The sequence below is a fragment of the Colletes latitarsis genome, chromosome 11 (assembly GCF_051014445.1).
Source record: "Colletes latitarsis isolate SP2378_abdomen chromosome 11, iyColLati1, whole genome shotgun sequence".
NCBI lineage: Eukaryota > Metazoa > Arthropoda > Insecta > Hymenoptera > Colletidae > Colletes > Colletes latitarsis.
In genome coordinates this window covers 10921528-10943757 of record NC_135144.1, presented here as the reverse complement: position 1 = coordinate 10943757, position 22230 = coordinate 10921528, and the positions used below count along the sequence as shown (strand labels likewise).

The window sequence follows — 22230 nt, the reverse complement described above, 5'->3', positions numbered from 1 at the left end:
TACGTCAAATATATTTTGCATATGTTTTGTACACGTTGCTTGATAACGAAATATCGTTATGATTATCGAAAGATGACCTTAAAATCTTGGACCGGTGATGTTTATCTTTCTGTTACTGGGCTTTTCTTCGAATTTGCATCCCGATATACACGGAAAAATTTTAATGGGAGATTCTAGAAGCCAAAATAAGACGATAATCAAGAATATCAATTCGTTGATTAAAAAATTAAATTAAAAAAATTTCAAATCATTTTGAAAAAATTATTTTTGGTTGCGGGGGTAAATTGCAATTATTTTTGGTGAATACACATAACCCCGAAATCCTACTCACTTTCGAGAAAAAAATTCGAATAGGTGTGAAACTTTTCGGCGAAATTAAAAAATTTCAAATCGTTCTAAAAAAAATATTTTCTGTTGCAAGAGTCGATTACAATCATTTTTGGTCATTACACATATACCCAAAATACTACTCAGTTTCGAGGAAAAAATTCCTTACCGAAAATCTAATTTGAGGCCAGAAATGGTTCCCCGAAATTTCATGCGAATCTTTAAAACGTCATAACTCCTGAACGGATTGGACGATTTTAACGTTCAAAAAGCCAAACGCCGCGTATTTTAGTGTAGAATATGTAGAAATTATAAAAATATTGAAAAAGGTGTTCATTGACACCGTAAAGTGAGAAAAACTCCTTAAAACTGGTTCAATTTTCAAGCTGCCATAACTCCTACAATAGTGAATATATTTCATTGAAATTTTGAGGGGAACTACAGTTCATAGATACCTACAAGAAAGTATTAAACAACTTTTTTGTACAGCGCCAATCAAATTTATTAAAAATGAAAAACGAATTTTTAAGAGAAGTCGATAGGGGATAGTACCTACATTTTTCGGCAAAAAACAAAAATTTCCAATTGCTCTAAAAAAATTATTTTCGGTTGAGGATGTAAATTTCAATCATTTTTTCTTAATAGACACACTCCCGAAATCCTAACCATTTTCGAGAAAAAAATTCATTACTGAAAATATAATGTCTGACCATAACTGTCTGTTACCCTGATAATTAAAAAATTTCAAATCGTTCTGGAAAAATTATTTTCGGTTGTGGGGGTTAATTACACTCATTTTTGGTGAATACACATACCCCCGAAATCCTAAGTAGTTTCGAGAAAAAAATTCTTTACCGGAAATGTTTCTATAACTTTTTAACGAAGCCTCAGTCAACAAATTGACATTCTTGATTTTTGTTTTATTTTGGCCTATAGAGTCTCGCATTAAAATGTTTCCCTGGGGTGGCCAAACACCCTGTATTTGAGAAAGTAAATAGTTTTCGGTGAATTTTTACCGCGCGAATGGAATTATTTTCTGTTAAATTAATATAATAGGCGTTACATTTAACACGATCAAATTAAGCGCTTGTCGAAAAAGTCGTTAAACAATGCAAAGAGTTTTAGCCCGGAACTAATTAAAGTTAGTTTGCCGTGAAGTTCTTTCACTTTCGCTACACATTTCGTGAATATTTTCGCGGACTTTTCTGTACGAAACGTTGCCGACTTTCTGGCACAGTTGAAATGTAACGCTCCAGTATAAGGGTGTAATTTACACCTGCATAAAACAATGGATTTAAACGGATCCGATTATGCTCTCTAGTCGGGGGAGAAGAACGACCGGGAACTTACGAAATAGACGGTAAAATTTATAAAAAGAACGAGCAATACCAAAATCTCAATTGGAGAAAGACTGTTACTCTGCGCCTATAAAGTACAATTAATAATAACGTTGATGGTAACAATATCTATAATAATGATAAACTTGCTAAGTATACTTTGCTTAAATAGACATGAACATAATACATCTGCCACAAAAAATAGTGATTTAACCAGATTCCATATTTGAAGTTACACAACACGTATGTAAATATTATTCGTTACAAATTTACGTTGAATTTGATCGATGCAATGACACGAATATTATATGTATTCCAATTAAAAGAAAAGTCATATTTTAATGTGATCGCGTCAGTACGAAAGTATAAAGTCTGTATAAAGTGTTACGGTTTTTATTTGAAAAGAATTTCCAGGGAAGGCATAAAAATTGGCTTCCCAAGACCAGAATACCCCGTTACTCGTCGAGCTTCCAAGTTTATGACCTGGCAGTTCCCATAACCAAAAGCAGAGGGTTAACGCTTCAACACATTGTTACCCTCATCATCCCTAGAGTGCCTATAAGGGCTTTCGATGAGAGTGACGCGAGGAATCACTCAATCGAGGTGACAAACACGAATTCTCTAACTTTGCACTATCCACGTTGCCGTTGATTTTAATTAAACTACGCTCGAACAGCGACAAAAATTCTTGTTATTTTCATAAACGTACGCGTTTAAAATTCTTTTTTTATATCGCGTGCTGCGTCGAACACGGGATTTTTCAAACGCAAACAAAATGTATTTACACCGACTTCAAACAATCTGCACGTTTGTGGCGGCACGGACAAGTTTTTTTGAAGTCAGCGTGCACGGACGTATTCGCGATGCGAGGTGTCGGGAACGTTACTTTTCATAATTTATACCTTCATGCATATTTCAGTTTTGCCCCATACCGTGTTCATATTCTTTTTCTCTTTTTTTTTTTTTGTTCGAAGCAGTTGAGCGCGCGGAGATAAAACGTCGAACCTTTGTACATTTTATCTGTTTCGGACCTTCCGCGTCTACATTATTCGATTTGCTTGTCCCTTCGCCCGGGGCTTTGTTCCTTTTCTTACCTTTTGTTTTCCTCGCCACTTATTGTTACACGCTTGATAAAATTCCGCCTCGACTGAAAAACGAAAAATTTACTTCCTCCAAGCGCGTTTTATTCGTATCGAATCGCATTTGTAACGACGAGATTTATATCATGACAATAATTTCTCGCTAAACGGTAGAAAAATACCCTTTAGTGTTACAGATAGTACCTTTATACTTTGAAGGCACGAACACGATGTAAAAGACTTGAAAAAAATACTACAAATAAAATTTATTACAAAAATTATACATCAATTATTATTTAAGGAGAATGGTCATTTACAGATTTAAATTAAGCAAAAATCAACTTCATCGTGTATTTATAACAAAATTTTATAGCAACATAATCACATATTATTAATTATCTTTATGATAGGGTTTGTAACAAAGCCCAATACATAATACCCAATATCAGGACAGATCGGACAGTAATATCGAGTCTCCTTGCGAATGTTTATTGTTGCACAAACTCTACATTTGCGAGTTGGGTTTTTCTTTTTTGGTGTAGGAGGAATAGCATCAAAATAATGAAGGGAATTTTGTTCCTGGGGTATGATTGACGTAGAATGATTGCATCTTGGCTTTCGTTTAGCAAATATTGTATAACATCTTCTCCAAATTGCAGAGATGTTTTATTTTCTGCGTTCGGTTGCTGACAATAAAACAACGAGTATACTCGTCTTTGATTTTATGCATGTAAATAATTATCTATGATATACAGGGTGTTCGACCACCCCAGGGAAAAATTTTAATGGGAGATTCTAGAGGCCAAAATAAGATGAAAATCAAGAATACTAATTTGTTGATGGAGGCTTCGTTAAAAAGTTATTAACGTTTACAGTTTAACCCGTACTGAATTTTTTTCTCGACAATGTGCACGATTTCGAGGGTATGTCTATTGACCAAAAATGATTGCAATTGACCCCCGCAAACGAAAATAATTTTTTTAGAACGATTTGGAAAATTTTTTTTTCGTCGAAAAATTTGAGCACCTACCCCCTGTCGATTTTTCTTAAGAATTCGTTTTTCATTTTTAGTAATTTTGTTTGACGTCCTATAAAAAAGTTCTCTAATACTTTTTTGTAGGTACCCATGAGCACTACTTCAGAAAAAAGTTTCATTGAAATATACTTACTATTGCAGGAGTTGTGGCTGTTTGAAAATTAGACCATTTTTATGAGGTTTTTCTCATTTTTCGTGGTCAAGAATCAACTTTTCGAATATTTTTGGAATTTCTACATATTCTCTAGCAAAATACGCGTAGTTTGCTTTTTTAAACGTTAAAATTCGTCAATCCGTTCAGAAGTTATGACATTTTAAAGATTCGCATGAAATTTCGGGCAAACATTTCTGGCCAAAAATTATATTTTAGATAAGGAATTTTTTTCTCGAAACTGAGTAGGATTTCAGGGGTATGTGTATTCACCAAAAATGATTGTAATTGACCCCCACAACAGAAAATAATTTTTTTAGAACGATTTGAAATTTTTCATTTTTGCCCCAAAATTTAGGCACCTACTCCAATTTTTTTCTCGAAAGTGCGTTGGATTTCGGATGTGTGTCTAATGACCAAAAATTATTCTAATTGACCCCCACAACAGAAAATAATTTTTTTAGAATGATTTGGAAATTTTTTTTTGCGCCGAACAATTTAGGCACCTACCCGATTTTTTTTCTCGAAAGTGGGTAGGATTTCGGAGGTATGTGTAATGACCAAAAATGATTGTAATTGACCCCCACAACAGAAAATAATTTTTCCAGAACAATTTGAAATTTTTGAATTTAATTGTTAATAACTTTTTAACGAAGCCTCCATCAACAAATTGGTATTCTTGATTATCGACTTATTTTGGCCTCTAGAATCCCCCATTAAAATTTTTCCCAGGAGTGGCCGAGCACCCTGTATGTGCTTTTACCAAAAAATAATAGAACTTTGGTAAACAATATCACTAAAAATATAAATGGAAATGGGAATAGCTTCATATAATATAGGCTTGGCAGCGAATGGGTTAAGTCATTCGCGAATAACAAGAAGAAATTATAATTAACATTCACTTCTTATTTATATTGTATGAAATTTATAAAATGGGTATCAGTGACAAATTTACCGTAATTTTTCTCATATTGATTGTAATTTTATCTAACGGCCAATATTCTGTCAATCACAGAATTACCGTAAGACATTGCCGGTGCATACTCCCTGTTATTGATCTATCGAGAGACGTTAATTGCTATCTTGAACGACCGAAAGCATTATTGTAATTGAGTGAGAGTATACTTACCGTTCCGTTCTATCGGGGAATCCGTACAGTTCGTGTTTGCATGTAAACCAGAACGCTCTAAGAAACACGTCAGGTGAATTGATTAGTTGATAGACAGGATTCGACCCGAGTTAAGTAACAGAATCTGTACAACGCTCGGGAACTAATCCGACTGTTTGTTATTATTAATTTGTGCCGGAAATGTGTCTTGATCGTTACGTATAAATAGATATAGGATTATCAATTGGGAACACATGTATTTGAATAAGTAAATAGTTACTGTTCGGTTACTGGGTTAGCGTGTAGGAACTGTTTCCTTGATTCTCATTTGCTGTTGAATTTTTAAGTGCTTTTCTATTTAACCTAACCCAGGCCAGTCTATATTTCACTTCTGCATTAGTAGACACTGCGATAATAACGATTATAGAGAACTTTAATATTTATTTTTTATTTAACGACTTTATTTGCCGAATGAAAAACAAGCATAAATAAAAGTATATTAAAGTGTAATCGTGCACGATTTTTAAATAAATTAAAATAACAAATGAAACATAATAAAAATAAAAATTGGCATTCGCAGGTCTATACTCCGAAAGCGATCAATTTGTTTTAACGATTTCTTAATCATTCGACGTTGACTTAAAGCTTAATATCCTCTTAATTGGTAAAACAATTATCACGGAGTTACTTCTTGTTAGTTCCTTTAAAACTCAAGTCAAAGTTGAAAAACATTTAATACAAAAGATTGACAGAGATTGTTAGTATTGCAAAAAAGTTAATCAGCAGTTTGAAAGGTTTTATAATACTGAGCATAACTTGTAAAAGTCAAGTAACTCGGATGAAAATTTGGCGAATGGCACATTTTCTAGAAAATGTATAGAAAATTGTCATCAATTTTGAAGCACCACTTTCAATTACAAAACAATAAATTCAGTGAGAAACGAAGATAGTGTCACAATGTATGTATCTTCGTGAATATTTCAAACTATAATAAGCTATTATTTATAGACATTAGTTTTAATGTACGTAATGAATTTGCTCCTCGGTTTCTGACGATGAAGAAAATCTTGTATCCGTGCTTCGTGGCTGCCACGGTGAGATTCACCTCGATGTTCTTCGTCGTGTTGTTCGATCTCGACTTGACGAGCCAGGAAATGCGGATCGACAGTTTCGACGATCTTGCAAAATCATATCTCACCGTAATGGTCGATGGACGTCTGCTTCGAAAAGTGATGGACATCGACGACGTTCCGGCGACCGTTAAGAAGAAAATGATTCCCATGGATGTGGGTCGAGGTATAACGAAACTTATAAACGCAACGTCCTCCGCGAACGCGTCGTATTTCTTGGAAAAACAGCTCTGCAAACTGTTGGCGACTACGAAGCGCGACACGAGACGGCTTGTGTCTGACGTTTCAGAACTTCGTTTACGTCTTTCCTTCAAGGAATTGAAAATATTAAAAGACGTTCACCGACCAAGAAGTTTCCCATTAGTATTCATCTTCGTTTCGTGGTATTAATTTGCGGTCACTGTTTAGCTCTCTTTGCGTTTCCTGACGAAATTCTGGTGCGTGAGAAACAACGGAATGCGAAGTAAGCTTGTTAAGAGATTAATTAGATTTACATTTGTTCGATGTTACATTGATTTATGTTGATATTCCATCGAAAAGAATTTGAGAATTCCTACCATATTTTCTTTTTCTCTTTTACGAGGCAACGTACATCTAATTTGTGCATTGTATGTATAGAAAGCTGTATTTCAAAAATTTATACAAAAATATTTAATAAATTTACTCTAAATGTGCATACAACTTCATAAAGAAAATTTACAAACTACGCAGGAATTTTTTAATTTTCATCGGATAGGGGATAAAACGCCGTTGAAAACGGATTTTGTTACAAATGGATACTGTAGTTAATTCCGGGGAAAACAATTATTTACGAAAAAATGGCATAGTAATTATGCAAACACCCTGTATACAAATTTAAATTCATTTCCAATTAAATAAACATTTTATAATTCAGTATTGTCGCACGTCAATAGGAATTGAAACTTCTTTGGGTATGTAGCGTCAAAGTAAATTTCAAAATAAACAAAGAAGATAGCAAAAATTATAATAGTTGATATAGTCATCGGATAGAGGATGAAATGCCCTTTAAAATGAACGTTCGAACAAGTCGATAGCTTTATTAGTTCCGGAGATATAGCGATTTTTGTTTCAAGTCGATGCGGTGGCTAGTTTCGGAGATATAAAGGTTCGAAGCGTTTGTTTACGTCGTGAGATCAATGAACTCTCACTACGGCCTTGTCAAGGTCGTTGACCGCACGTGCTCGTAGTAACTAGGTCACTCGGCCACTCGATTACGTACGAGACAAAGAGATACGACGCGACGCATTAGACGGAGACAGCGGTAGTCCAAATTAAAAAAATTACCTTTTACATAAATTACGATATCTCGAAAACGGTAAGTCCGATCGAGAAAAATCAAAAACCATTTTAAAGGGGAAGGTTTATCGCTGCCAACAGTGGTTCAATCATAGATAAAACACTAGTAGTTTAGGAACTGCATATGTTATATATCTATTGTATTTTATACGACAGCAAAGACGAAATTGAAGATTCTCTCCTTTCGTCTTTGCTATATATTTTCTATTTACATCGGAAACTAACCAGAATCAAAAAAAAAGTTATATCAGGAATAATTCTAGTAAATATAATAGCGACAGTAAGTTTAAAAATTTTTAAATGAGGTCATAATTATGGTCAGTTATGACTTGCTTCAAATACAATAAAACAGAGGAATTTTTTCACAAGCAAACAGCAGAACAATCGAATGCAACACGTATTGATAAAAGTCGATAAAAACCGCGTGATAAAGCCAAGAGTTTTATTAACTCCTGCAATAATAATTTATAATTATAAAATAATTCTCTCCAAATAGTATTTATCCGCTATAGTTCCGCGTCTATTTCGATAGATTCGTCAACGCGAGACGAAATTGTTTTTCAGAATCGGTGGGCTATTGTATTCCTAATTCAGGCCAACCACGATTTTGATCCGCGTACTAATTCCTTGTGTCCGTGCGGTTCGTCTTCTGTTGGGTTGGCAGCCCCTGTTCATCATTAGGATTAAGATCGGGTTCCGAGATGCAATTATGATAAACCTGAAAGCTTCTTTCAGGAGCTTTTCAGTGGTATCGCGGGCTCACAAAAGAAATGACCGTGCCGGAACCTTTTTGACTCGACCGCGTTTTAATCTATATTGCTCTCTATTTCCTATCCTCCTTTCCCTCCGACTGCCACAATGCACGATAAACGTTTAACTTGCGCACGTTCGTGTCGGAAACGTTCGATATTGCATATTTCATACAACTCTAATTCGCTCGTGTTATTTAATTTTTAATTTCCCCACCGAGCGAATCGTTACGATCGAGTAGACTTTTAATCAGCGTCCGTTTAATTTCATTAACCCTTTTCGATCTGCTGTCACGACTGGCGTGACAGGTACCCTCTGAAGTTAAACGCGCCGGAGTCACGATAGCTTAATCAGCTCGAGGAATTTTCTTTCGTCGTATCAATACTAAGCGGACGCTCGTTTACGCGAAATTCAATTTGGCGAATGGCTTCGACGACCGTACGCAGTAATCACCCCTCTGAAAGCAGTTAATTGTCCACGGGGCGTTAATAATCGATGTCGAATGATACTCCTGTTACCATAATGCTTCGCGATATCATTAATTGGGAGTGTCGGTTACGTAAGCCTGTGTAATACCCCTTTCATGCCTTTCTTTATCGTGCCTGGTCACGAGAAATCGGTCGATGAAGTTTCCGAAACTCGCCGCCATTTTAGCTGCGCTCGCCGCTTTTGAGCTTAATAGATTGGAACTTGAGATTTATCTATTCGAAAGTGCGCCCATCTAACAGCCATTTCCCTCTTGCACTACTCTCTCAACAGCAGTATTTTCGCTGCGATTAGGTTTGCAATATGATTTATTACACGCTTTGGAATAATTCTTTTGAAAGACGTGGTTAGTTTAACTAATTCCATTCGACTGTTCACGAACAAAGTTCGGTATCTGACGTTTAATCTTGTATTTTAATTCTGTAAATATTTTCTGTGAACATTACTGGATGTCAGGTTATTCAGAAACGTCATGTGTGAAAATAGGATGTTCGTCTAGTCAACAATATCCAATTTTCGACCTAAGGCCTCTAATACTTTTTTAAAGAGGATACAAAAACAAATAATCCCCTAAAATTAAGGTGATCTTAATTTTTTATCGAATAAAAAGTTTCTTGCCAATTTTTTCGTTTACAATTTGTTGTCACATGATTACTGAGTACATAGAATATAGTCAAAGGATAAAAAATTATTTGAATTTTTTCTTTAGATATATTTTATAAATCAATTATATATTATATTAAGCCTACATCTGAATCAGAGTCAGTATTCGTATCTGATTGAAGACACGATTCATCTATTATTATATATTGTTTAATATCGCTGATTTTTACTATTTTCTTCGGTTTGAGCAGTTAAAATTAATTTGCATATGAAGTTTAATATGCAACCAATTAGTGTGTAAAAAAATCACAGAGGTACTTTGAAGTACTTTTTTTTAAAAACTCAAGTCAAAGTCGATAAACATTTAACACAAAAAATTAAGACAAATTGTTAATATAGTAAAAAATTTATTCTGCAGTTTGCAAGGTCTTATAATACTAAACGTATGATAAACGTAAGGACTAAAGTTCATTATTTACTCCTTCATATTATACGATTTTCATCGAATGTTCCTTTAAAAATGTCAGTGTTACTATAATGCTCCACAGTGTTGTCGATCGAGTACTTGCGAGAGAACTGTAGCCCTCTGCTGGTGCGTGCTGGAAGTAACGCCACGAACTAACTACACAAAATGGTTCCGATTTAATCGTTCGAAGGACAGTATAAATTACTGTAACTAATTTTCCCTGTAGACGGACGTTATAATTTGAAACTTACCGATGGATCCGTCGGAACGAGACGCGAAAAAAGTTGGTAAAATTGTTCCGATCTACTGGCTCCCTTGACCAATCGATATTCGTGCGGAATATTGTCGGAGCATTGTTCCTGTTGGAAATCGATTAAAGCTATATGCTCGTTTCCCGAAAGAAAGATCTTACGTGACCTACATGCGTCCCAGCGAAAGAAGGATTTCGCTGTTTGTGCGCGCGACAATACACCCTTGTCCCCGACAGAGTTTTCTTCCTTTCGAAACTCCTCGAAGTCGGCTTAAGGCGGTATTGTCGTAAGCTCAAAGCTTTTTTGCCCTTCTATCCTCCCCCTCCTCGCCACACCCCTGCCCGTAGACCGTGTTTCGCGGAAAGAAAAGGGAATGACCGCGCCTTCGACGCTCCAAAGCCATTCTATTTGCGTGGGATACGGTGGATGCTATGTAAATGCAGATTAGGCGGTCCAGTTCAGGCTTCAACTTCGGCTTTCACCCCGATTCCGTCGCCGTGCTCGTGCTTTCACATCATTCAACCTACCATTTCTGCCCGGCGTGTATCTAATCTTTAGCTATCTCTCGCTTCTGACCCGACTCTTTGCCCGTTTGTCCCGTGTCGTTTCAAATCTTCGCCCTTTATCCACCGGAGACCGGAATCATGGCACCCGATTCTACGCGAAACGACCTCGTTTGTATTCTCTCGCTATACAGCGATGTTCGAAACCTCGTGAACGTTCGTTAGGCTCCCTCTCGTTACGGTGCACCTTCGAACGAGTCATTTTCTCCGTCCAAGCTTGGATAACTCTTTCACTTAATAATATTGGGTTGCTCGGAAAGTAGTTTCGTTCTCTTCCCAACGGAGACGTTAATTGTATTTTTAACCAGCCAACTTTATTTTAATCCGTATTCTCATTATACAAGGTGTTCGGCCACCCCTGAGAAAAATTTTAATGGGAGATTCTAGATGCCAAAATAAGACGAAAATCGAGAATATAAATTTCTTGATGATAATTTTTAACAAAATTAAATTAAACAATTTCAAATCGATCTGAAAAAATTATTTTTAGCTAGGGGAGTTAATTACAATCATTTTTTGTGAATAGACATACCATCGAATTCCTACGCACTTTCGAGAAATAAATTCTTTACCGAAAATACAATGTCTGACAGTGACTTTCCGATTCCCCTGAAAATTCATACGTATGTTTAAAAAATCATAACTCCTGAACGGATTGGAGGATTTTAATGTTTCAAAAGGCAAACAACGCGCATGTTGGTGAAGAATATGCAGAAATTCTAAGAATGTTGGAAAAGTTGTTCCCTAACCCTGTAAAGTGCAAAAAAACTTCATAGAAGTGGTCCAATTTTCAAACATCCATAACTCCTACAATAGTCAATGGATTTCATTGAAATTTAGTTTGGAAGCAGAGCTCATGGATACATACAAAAAAGTAGGAGACAACTTTTCTATAGGGCGTCAAACAAAATGTCTAAAAATAAAAAACGAATTTTTAAGAAAAATTAACAGGGGATAGCTGTTGAAATAATCGACGAAATTAAAAAATTTTTAATCATTCTGAAAAAATTATTTTTAATTGTGGTGATCAATTACAATCATTTTTGGTCAATAGACATACACCCGAAATTCTACCCACTTTCGAGAAAGAAATTCGAGAAAGTGTGAAATTTTTTGACAAAATTCAAAAATTTCGAATCCTTCTGGAATAATTATTTTTGATTGTGGGGGCCAATTACAATCATTTTTTGCGAATACACATACCCCCGTAATCGTACGTATTTTCAAGAAAATAATTCTTTACTGAAAATATGTCAAAAGCCACTTCGATCAGTTTTTTATAAATAAGGATCGGAAATTTTACGAGCATCGAATCATGCTACTAGCAGAAAGATGGCAAAAGATATTGGACCAACATGACCAGTACACAATTCAATAAAATATTTATATATTATAAGAAAATTGTTACTTTTCACGAAGATGAACGAAGTTATTTTTCAATCAATCCAATATCTTCATACTTTTTTCTGGGATACTTCGCTATAAAATTTTTAAATCTCTTCCGAAGAGTCAGACTGTACACGTTCGTACGTTCAGACTGGTCCCGGTGGCAGGACAAAGTAGTTTCAAAGTTAATCTTAATATTCAAAGTAAACCGTGCTTTTTTTTATTTTTCCCTGGAAAACGTTTCCAAAGGAATGCACGTGCTGGGGAAGCAGAAGAAACTAACCGACGCTCAAAGTGGTTTTTCTGTATTTGCATGTAGAATTCTGCTGCGTGCAAATTAACTTGCAAAATTTCACCTACACACGTTCGAATTTTCAAGACGTTTAGATTTAAATCCATAACTTTAAATTTAATTCAGGATCGGACCGTAAATTTTCAACTATTGCTATTCTGTCATTTATCGAATAATTTCCATAAATGAACGAGGTGGGGTTCTTATCGACACACTGTCTATTTGTAATTCCAATTTTTGAGAATAGAATGAATTTAATAGTTACTTAAACATTCGATATCGACGTTTCGTGAAACCAGAAAGAGGTTTTAAATATTCCGTGACCCAACGAGAGTAACAAGTTATCCTTGACACACATGAATGAGACAAGTTGCCAGAGGAAGGCGCAAAATTTGGAGGCCGAAACGTCTTACGATCCTGTTATTTTCGGTTAGATAATTGAATCCGAGAACTTGTTTGAAATTATTTAAAATTTTGTCTGTAAGATAAAAATAGACTGAGAAACAAAAAATCTCCAAAAATAAGGAAAAAGGGAAGAATGGAGATGAATGCAAACGAGAAATATAAAGAAATAGAAAGTGTTCTAAAAAATGTATAAATTGAAAAATGGTGTTACAGAGCTGTGTACAAAGTGTCTATGCACCCAATGAAAACGTACTAAAACTAAAACTAAAATTTTGCCCACCGACGTGCAGACATTTATACAATTTAAGCGAATATTTATTTATTATACGTGTAAAAATATAATATTTGTACAGTTGAAGTACAGACAATATATTCTAAAATAGAATTGATATCGAGATCTATAATTTAATTATAAATTGTAACCTGATTTTTGAAAAAATTTTAATGATAAAAAGTTCGAGCTTTGTTGTGTATTCATTTGCTAGCGAATTAATTAAAATAGTAGCTTCTATGAATGTTTGAGTATACTTACAGTGTTGAGTATATTTAATAATATAAAATTGTTTACCAACCGTGTAAAAGTTTCGGAAAACCGTCGTTCCGGGACTAAGAAAATCGCTGAAAGTTGAAAGCAGTGTCAAAGGTACCTTGAAAATCAGAGACTGAGGATGAAGGATCGCCCATAGAGAAATCTTTGGCGGAACGAACGAAAGTTCCAGCAGCAAGAAACATCGAGGACCATCGAGAATATTGCACGGCGCAAGTAACGTTGCAATTAGACGTTAGAGGTCGGCAATTGAAGGAACGATATCGTACTTTGCGATAAAGCTGCTCGTAACATCGAGATCGCTATTCTGATTCCGAACGAAAATTTTCAACAAAAGTTTCAGGCTCTTCGCCAATGTCGAACAGCAGCTCCTGGCGTTTACCGGCTGTAAAAAAACTTTTCGTTTTATCGGGTTCGTTTCAGGGAAACGATGCACGTTTCTGCTTCAAGGTCTGCGCCATTGTTATCGAAGGAAGTCGTAAATTGTTTATTAATAATCGAGCGACATTAGTCGAAGTGATTAATGCGAGTTTGCTGTTGATTATTAAGACAAATTTTTCGAACGATCTGGTAAAATCAAAGTTGCAACTGTATCGTAAAATGGAAAGAAGTAAAATAATTTTCAGAGAGACATCTTGGAGATAATTCTTGGATTTAGTTAAACTTGGTGTTTCTTCTACGATGGCTATTGGAAATCTATCCTTTTGTTCTTTACAATTTTGATTCATCGTTTTTAAATTCGACTATATACACAAACCTAAATTAGAGACCCTCTCCAAAGTTTCTTTCTCAATTCTAATAACATTTTATGTATATACTTTTTGCTGCATATAAATATACGATTTCTCTGACAAATTTGGTTCGAGGTTGCAATCAGTTAATTAAAATTAAATTGCATACTAAAGCACGCGTAAAAATGATAAAATACGTTCGCGACGCCTATTATCAGCGAGGTCGTGTTATTTCCGCGTCCAATTAAATGACTATTAATTAATCCACCAGTGATTTAAATTACTGTAACAAGTATTAGGATCCCCGCGTGTAAGCAATAAATAATGGGAAAGGCAATCTAGATAATACGCGAATGATTCGCTTCATTAGCAGATGAGAATGACATTACCGTAATTGGAGGTATGCATCGAGGGCTGTTCAGAACAAAGGTATTAATTACGGGAGTTTTCGGGCTGGTTTCGTAGCTTCCAGACAGGCGGCTTTCAATTTGAAAAATTAATCTTACGGCGAAAGTACTTACAGCCGCGGCTGTAAAGCTTGCCGCCGAATATGGAAAATTTAATTTGCTCGCGAAATACTCGAAAGATCCTTGTGCGGCAGATGAAACCGCGGAAAAGTTGTCAAAGGAAAACGATTAAAGGGTTTCGCGACATCCAGCCATCGCGTACGCGGCATTTTAAGCTGCGTCGACGAACAACCCGAGCCCTTGTTTTTGCTTACTCGCGATTTTTATTAATTATCGTATCCGTCATTCCCTACGGTGCGCCTGGCCTTCGTAAATTAAAACGAACGGGGCTTCTTAAATAACAATTTCGTATGTTCGATGAATTCTGTTGAATGGTATTTAATTAGATTCGAAATATATGTTCCATCAATAATATTCTGAAACATTTCTACTAAAATTTTTATTTATCGTATTTTATTTATTCGATGAATTCTGTTGGATGGTATTTAATTAGATTCGAAATATACAGGATGTTCGGCCACCCCTGGGAAAAATTTTAATGGGAGATTCTAGAGGCCAAAATAAGACGAAAATCAAAAATACTAATTTGTTGATGGAGGCTTCGTTAAAAAGTTATTAACGTTTAAAGTTCCGCCCGTACTGAATTTTTTTCTAGAAAAGGAGTAGGATTTCGGGGGTAGGTCTATTCACCAAAAATTATTGTAATTGACCCCCGTAACCGAAAATAATTTTTCCAGAATGATTTGAAACATTTCAATTTCGCCGAAAAATTTAGGCACCCCTCTACCCCCTGTCGATTTTCCTTAAAAATTCGTTTTTGATTTTTAATAATTTCGTTTGACGTCCTACAGAAAAGTTGTCTAATACTTTTTTGTAGGTACCCATGAGCTCTACTTTAGAAAAAAGTTTCATTGAAATATATTCACAATTGTAGGAGTTGTGGCTGTTTGAAAATTGGACCATTTTTATGGGGTTTTTCTCATTTTGCGGGGTCAAGGACCAACTTTTCGAATATTTTTAGAATTTCTACATATTCTACACAAAAATACGCGTAGTTTGCTTTTTTAAACATTAAAATCGTCCAATCCGTTCAGAAGTTATGACGTTTTAAAGATTCGCCTGAAAATTCGGGCAGACATTTCTGGCCAGAAATTATATTTTCGGTAAGAAATTTTTTTCTCGAAACTGAGTAGGATTTCGGGGATATGTCTGTTGACCAAAAATGCTTGCAATTGACCCCTGCAACTAAAAACAATTTTTCCAAGACGATTTGAAATTTTTTAATTTAATTGTTAATAACTTTTTGACGAAACCTCCATCAACAAATTGGTATTCTTGATTTTCGTCTTATTTTGGCCTCTAGAATTTCTCATTAAAATTTTTCTCAGAGATGGCCGAACACCCTGTATATGCCCCTTCAAGAATATTCTGAAACATTTCTACTAAAATTTTTATTTATCGTATTTTATTTATTCGTATGTTCGATGAATTCTGTTGGTTGGTAGTTAATTAGATTCGAAATATATGTCCCTTCAATAATATTCTAAAACATTTCTACTAAAATTTTTATTTATCGTATTTTATTTATTCGTATGTTCGATGAATTCTGTTGGATGGTATTTAATTAGATTCGAAATATATGTCCCTTCAAAAATATTCTAAAATATTTCTACTAAAATTTTTATTTGTCGATCTCAGTACCTTTCGTTCACTTAATTTATATACGTACTGTTAATGTTATTTCGAAATGATTAAAATTATGTTTGATCGCGTCTGTGCGCTCTAAACGATCTTAGTAAATATTCATCGCGCGTAATAAAGAATTTATGCCGAGCAATTCCAAGCGGCTCCACGGTAGCAAACATCGTTGTCGATGTCCAATTTTAACAGAGACCGTCATGTTGGCGTGACTTCAAGTTTTCTCTAGCAAAACTCTTATCTAAGGCACGTTCCGGAAATGGCCTATATTCCCCTGTTTCGTGCTCCGCATAAATTGTTTCATCGTCGTGAATATCCTTGAAGTTCAGCGTTAAATGCTGCACTGTAACGCGACAGCAGGAATATCGAAAAATATTGGCAGGAATGCGACTTACAGTCAATTATAAAATTAATCCGCGTTAAAATTAATAACACAACTTTTAAAAATCAAAAAATATTCTTTTTCTCACAAAATATGTATAAACACATATAATTAAAATTTTATTCGTATATTTTTTAAATTCAATTTGTGTTATTGTAAATGAAACTTGAACGAGCTGTGGAGTGCAAGGGATTAATATTTGTAGAAATAAAGAGGCAGAGTATGGGAATGAAAACGTCCGTAAATTGTCGTTTGGATTGTCGTAAAAATGGTTGTTTCCTGTAACATCGTTCGCGTTCGTTTCTGACGAGTACCGACTCTGTCCCCGGGCAGATGTTACGTTCACAGAGAGCGCAATTAGTCGACGCACTAATTCATCGTAGCCAGAAGTTCTGATGCGACAAGGGGCGCAATTCGTCAGCCCTCGATTTCCTGGCTCCCCGAAGATTTCGGGCAGAGTTCGATAAGCGTGGACGCGCGTGCTTAATGGTTGATTCCGCGTGATCGATGATGCGCGAGGAGGTAGTTGACAGGTGCCGGTGCAATGACATGCGGCCCAATTGCGGCCACATTATTAAACCACTGGCCATCCAGCGCCGCGTACTCCTAATACGCCGGAATGTACAGTTTGTGCCTTGCAAATAGACCGTTTAGATCAAGTACGACGTGACTGCAGCGCGAGTCTGCGCTACGCGACGATCGGTTTGCAATAATGCAATCGCAAATTGAGCTAACCCGTGTTCACCAACAGCATCAGCAGCCCCCGTTTAATCGCGTCGAAACGTGACGATAGTTCTGCGGCCAATTGGAAATGCTTGCATAGCGTATCCCCCCGTCGATTTCGATCGATTAGTCCGTGACACTTTTTCCCGTCAATCCGAGCTGTTCGAAGAATAGCTACCCTTGCCCAAACTAACGCTAGATCTGTCAACGTGGCTAAAAATAACTCGTTTTGTCATTTACTTAAAATGTGTTACTCTATGCAAATAACATATGCTATTGTATTGAAATTGTGTTATAATAGCGGCTCGAGGCTCATTGATACTCATTTCACGATTGCTAGTTATTATTATAATTTATATTGCAATAAACGACAAGCATTTTTTGCGACGAGCTATCCTTGCTCAAACTAATGCTAGACTTGTCAACGTGGCTAAAAATAACTCGTTCTCTCATTTAATACTGATATTTGTAAATAACATACAGGGTGTTCGGCCACCCCTGGGAAAAATTTTAATGAGGGATTCTAGAGGTCAAAATAAGACGAAAATCAAGAATACCAATTTGTTGATGGAAGCTTTGTTACAAAGTTATTAACGTTTAAAGTTCCGCCCGTACTGAATTTTTTTCTCGAAACTGAGTAGGATTTCGGGGGTACGTCTATTCACCAAAAATGATTGTAATTGACCCCCACAGCTAACAATATTTTTTCAGAACGATTTGAAATATTTTAATTTCGTCGAAAAATTTCACACATTCTCGAATTTTTTTCTCGAAACTGAGTAGGATTTCGGGGGTATGTCTATTCACCAAAAATGATTGTAATTGACCCCCGCAACCGAAAATAATTTTTTTAGAATTAATTAAAAATTTTTTTTTTCGTCGAAAAATTTAGGCACCTACCCCTTGTCGATTTTTCTTAAAAATTTGTTTTTCATTTTTCATAAATTTGTTTGATGCTCTACAGAAAAGTTGTCTAATACTTTTTTGTAGGTACCCATGAGCTCTACTTCAGAAAAAAGTTTCATTGAAATATATTCACAATTGTGGGAATTATGGCTGTTTGAAAATTGGACCATTTTTATGGGGTTTTTCTCATTTTGCGGGATCAAGGACCAGCTTTTCGAATATTTTTGCGATTTGTACATATTCTCCGCCAAAATACGCGTAGTTTGCTTTTTTAAACATTAAAATCGTCCAATCTATTCAGAAGTTATGACGTTTTAAAGATTCGCATGAAAATTCGGGCAGACATTTCTGGCCAGGAATTTTTTTCTCGAAACTGAGTAGGATTTTGGGGGTAGTCTATTCACCAAAAATGATTGTAATTGACCCCCACAGCTAACAATATTTTTTTCAGAACGATTTGAAATATTTTAATTTCGTCGAAAAATTTCACACCTTCTCGAATTTTTTTCTAGAAAGTGGGTAGGATTTTGGGGGTATGTGAAATGACAAAAAATGATTGTAATTGACCCCCGCAACCGAAAATAATTTTTCTAGGACGATTTGAAATTGTTGAATTTAATTGTTAATAACTTTTTAACGAAGCCTCCATCAACAAATTGGCATTCTTGATTTTCGTCTTATTATGGCCTCTAGAATACCCTATTAAAATTTTTCCCAGGGGTGGCCGAACACCCTGTATATGATTGTATTGAAATTGTGCTATAATAGTGACTCGAAGTTTATTAATACTAATTTCATGATTGCTAGTAATTATTACAGTTTATATTGCGATAAACGACAAGAATTCTTTTCATATTATAACTGTTCACAATCAATGACTAAGGATATATCTGAGAATATCAACTCATGCATACAGATGCTTCCATATGTTATTAAAGGAAAGCAGAGACTACGTGAAATAATTTTTTTATAATATACTTTGAAAGATAAGTTACAATAGAAAGTATGTTAGACAGTATTTAAAACTCGCGGTATTGGCGCTGTGCTCCCATTGGTTACGTTCCCGCTCCACTGGACCAATCCAGAGATGCCAGATCACGCGTACGTGAGCTCGTAGAGTTTCGGAAAGTCGATAAAGGCAAACTGACACATGCCCTCTTTCTCGATTATTCCGAAGCTGCCCGAAGTAATTTCGGACCCCCTCGTGGGAGTCGAGAGAGAAAGGCTCACATTTGCCTTCTCGCTCTTAACAACTGAAATCCGACCTTCCATCTACGGCATACGATTCGGAATCTCGACTGCCCAGGTATTTTTACTTGCCTTTCCTAGAGTTCATTACTGAACTCTGCAAATTACTCCTAGTTTCTATTTGCCTCTGATGACCTCTGATGACCAGTGCTGACAAAAGTACAGAACTCCCGACAATTTTTGACACCATACAGCGATTGTTACTGACTGCTCCTGATTACTGCTTGCCTCTGCTGGACTCTGCTGACCATCGCTTATATTTCTGACAACCTATAACGATTACTACTGACTTCTGCTAACCTCTGTTGGCCTTTGCTGATCTCTGTCAGCGTGTGCTTGTCTCTGCTGAACTTTCCTGGCCTCTGCCGAACGCTACTGACCACTGCAGGTATTTCTGACAATGTATAACGATTAATACTTACTACTGCATGCCCCTACAAGTCTCTGCTTGGCTTTGCAGGTTTCTGCTTGCCTGTGCATGCCTTTGCTGGCCTCTGCTGAACACTGCTGACCACTCCTGATGCTTCTGACATCGTATAACAATTACTACATGCTACTGTTCGCCTCTGCTGATCTCTGCTTGCCACTGCATGCCTCTGTTCGTCTCTGTTGATCGCTGCTGACCACCTCTGATGCTTCTGACAACATATAACGCTTACTATTTGCTACTATTCGCCCCTGGTGATCTCTACTTGCCACTGCTGGCCTCTGCTGGCCTCTGCTGACCACCGCTTATATTTCTGGCAACGTACAACGATTACTACGACTCCTGCCTTCCTCTACTAACCTCTGCCAGCGTCCCCTAGCCTAAGCTGGCCTCGGCTGACCGCTGCTGACCACTGCTGACCACCGTTTATATTTCTGACAACCTATAACGATTACTACTGACTTCTGCTAACCTCTGTTGGTCTTTGCTGATCTCTGTCAGCGTGTGCTTGTCTCCGCTGAACTTTCCTGGCCTCTGTCGAACGCTACTGACCACTGCAGGTATTTCTGACAATGCATAACGATTAATACTTACTACTGCATGCCCCTACAAGTCTCTGCTTGCCTTTGCAGGTTTCTGCTTGCCTGTGCATGCCTTTGCTGGTCTCTGCTGAACACTGCTGACCACTTAACGCTTCTGACATCATATAACAATTACTACATGTTACTATTCACCCCTGCTGATCTCTGCTTGCCACTACATGCCTCTGCTCGTCTCTGCTGACCGCTGCTGACCACCTCTGATGCTTCTGACAACATATAACGCTTACTATTTGCTACTATTCACCCCTGGTGATCTCTGCTTGTCACTGCTGGCCTTTGCTGACCACCGTATATATTTCTGGCAACGTACAACGATTACTACAACTCCTGCCTTCCTCTGTTGACCTCTGCCAGCGTCTCCTGGCTTAAGCTGGCCTCTGCCAACATCTCCCGACGTCAGCTGACCATTGCTGATCACTGCTGACCGTTGCTGACAACTTGTGACATGATATAATATAATATAATATGTTTATATGTATTAAAGTTTTGTATAATGTAAATCTATGGCAATAAATGATATAATTTCAAAGAATGCTATGTGTTCTCATCATTTCTACGTTTCCTTTCCTCTCGAAATCATTCCCTTAGTTATAAGATACCTGCCATCTCTTCCCCTACCATCCCCTCCTGATAACAAAGTCTAAAATGGACATAAAACCGTCAGCGCCTGACCTATGGTCGATTAGAGATACTTATTCATTCATTCAGTAAACGTCAGCTCCCGTACTAGCTGCCAGAAATAAAAATTTTCAAGTCTAAAATGGACCTGAAACCGTCAGCGCCATAGCTATGGTCGATAGGTAAACGGCAGCTCCGCGTATTAGCTGCCAGAGGCAAAAATTTTCAAAGTTCCGCGGAAAGATTTCAAATCTGCCGCCGCCTGGGCTTTCTCACAAGCGCTCGCTCGAGCCTTCGTTTCTATATATACACTCGTTAACCCAACTCTAAATGGGCCATTTCATGACATGCCTTCCTAGCAGCAACATCTCCAGCAGCAGCGGAGCCGGCAGGAGCTGGTCCTCCCCTGGAGGGGAGGTGGGTGGGAGTCCGGCCAGGTCTGGCTGGCGGTCTTCCACCCAGTGGGGGGGGGGGGGGGTCGCTGCAAAATTTTCGGGATGTTCCTTCCCGAAAATTTTCTAAGTTCCACGGCTGGCAGGAGACAACAACAATGGCGGATGGCGACTACCAGGAGAGAGGAGAAGGGGCCAGCGACGATCTTCCAGAAAAATTTCTAAGTTCCACGGCTGGCAGGAGGCAACAAACACTTGGCGGAAAAATTTCAAAGTCCCACAGCTAGCACGAGACACCTGGCGGTTGACGGGGCTGCCAGGAAAGATGGAAGGCGGGCTGCGATGTTCGTCCAGAAAAATTGCAAAGTTCCCGGGAAAGATTTCACAGGGAGGGCTCTTTAAAATTTTTGTCGAAAAATTCAGGCCGGAATTTTTGCTGCTGCCTGAAACTTCCGAGAAATTTCAGGGATTCCGAGAAATTTCAGGGATTCCGAGAAGTTTCAGGGATTCCGAGAATTTTCAGGAATTCTTAGAAATGACGTCATTTCCAGGAATTCCTAGAAATTTCTGGCGGCGGGAGATTTGAAATCTTTCCGGGGAACTTAGAAAATTTTTAAAGATACGGAGAGTCGATCGAGCGTTTGTGAAGGTCTTATAATTAAGGGAATGATTTGGAGAGGGAAAGAAAGGTAAAAAATGATGAAAACACATCGAATTCTTTAAATTTATATCATTTATTGCCACAGATTTACATTATACAAAACTTTAATACATATAAACATATTATATTATATTATATCAT

At 36.9% G+C, this 22230-nt stretch overlaps 1 protein-coding gene across 5 annotated transcripts in view; it reads left to right on the top strand.

The window, feature by feature from the left end:
- LOC143348048 (uncharacterized) overlaps positions 1 to 22230 on the top strand; it is a 271690-nt gene that overhangs the window by 166483 nt on the left and 82977 nt on the right. The window lies entirely within an intron of this gene.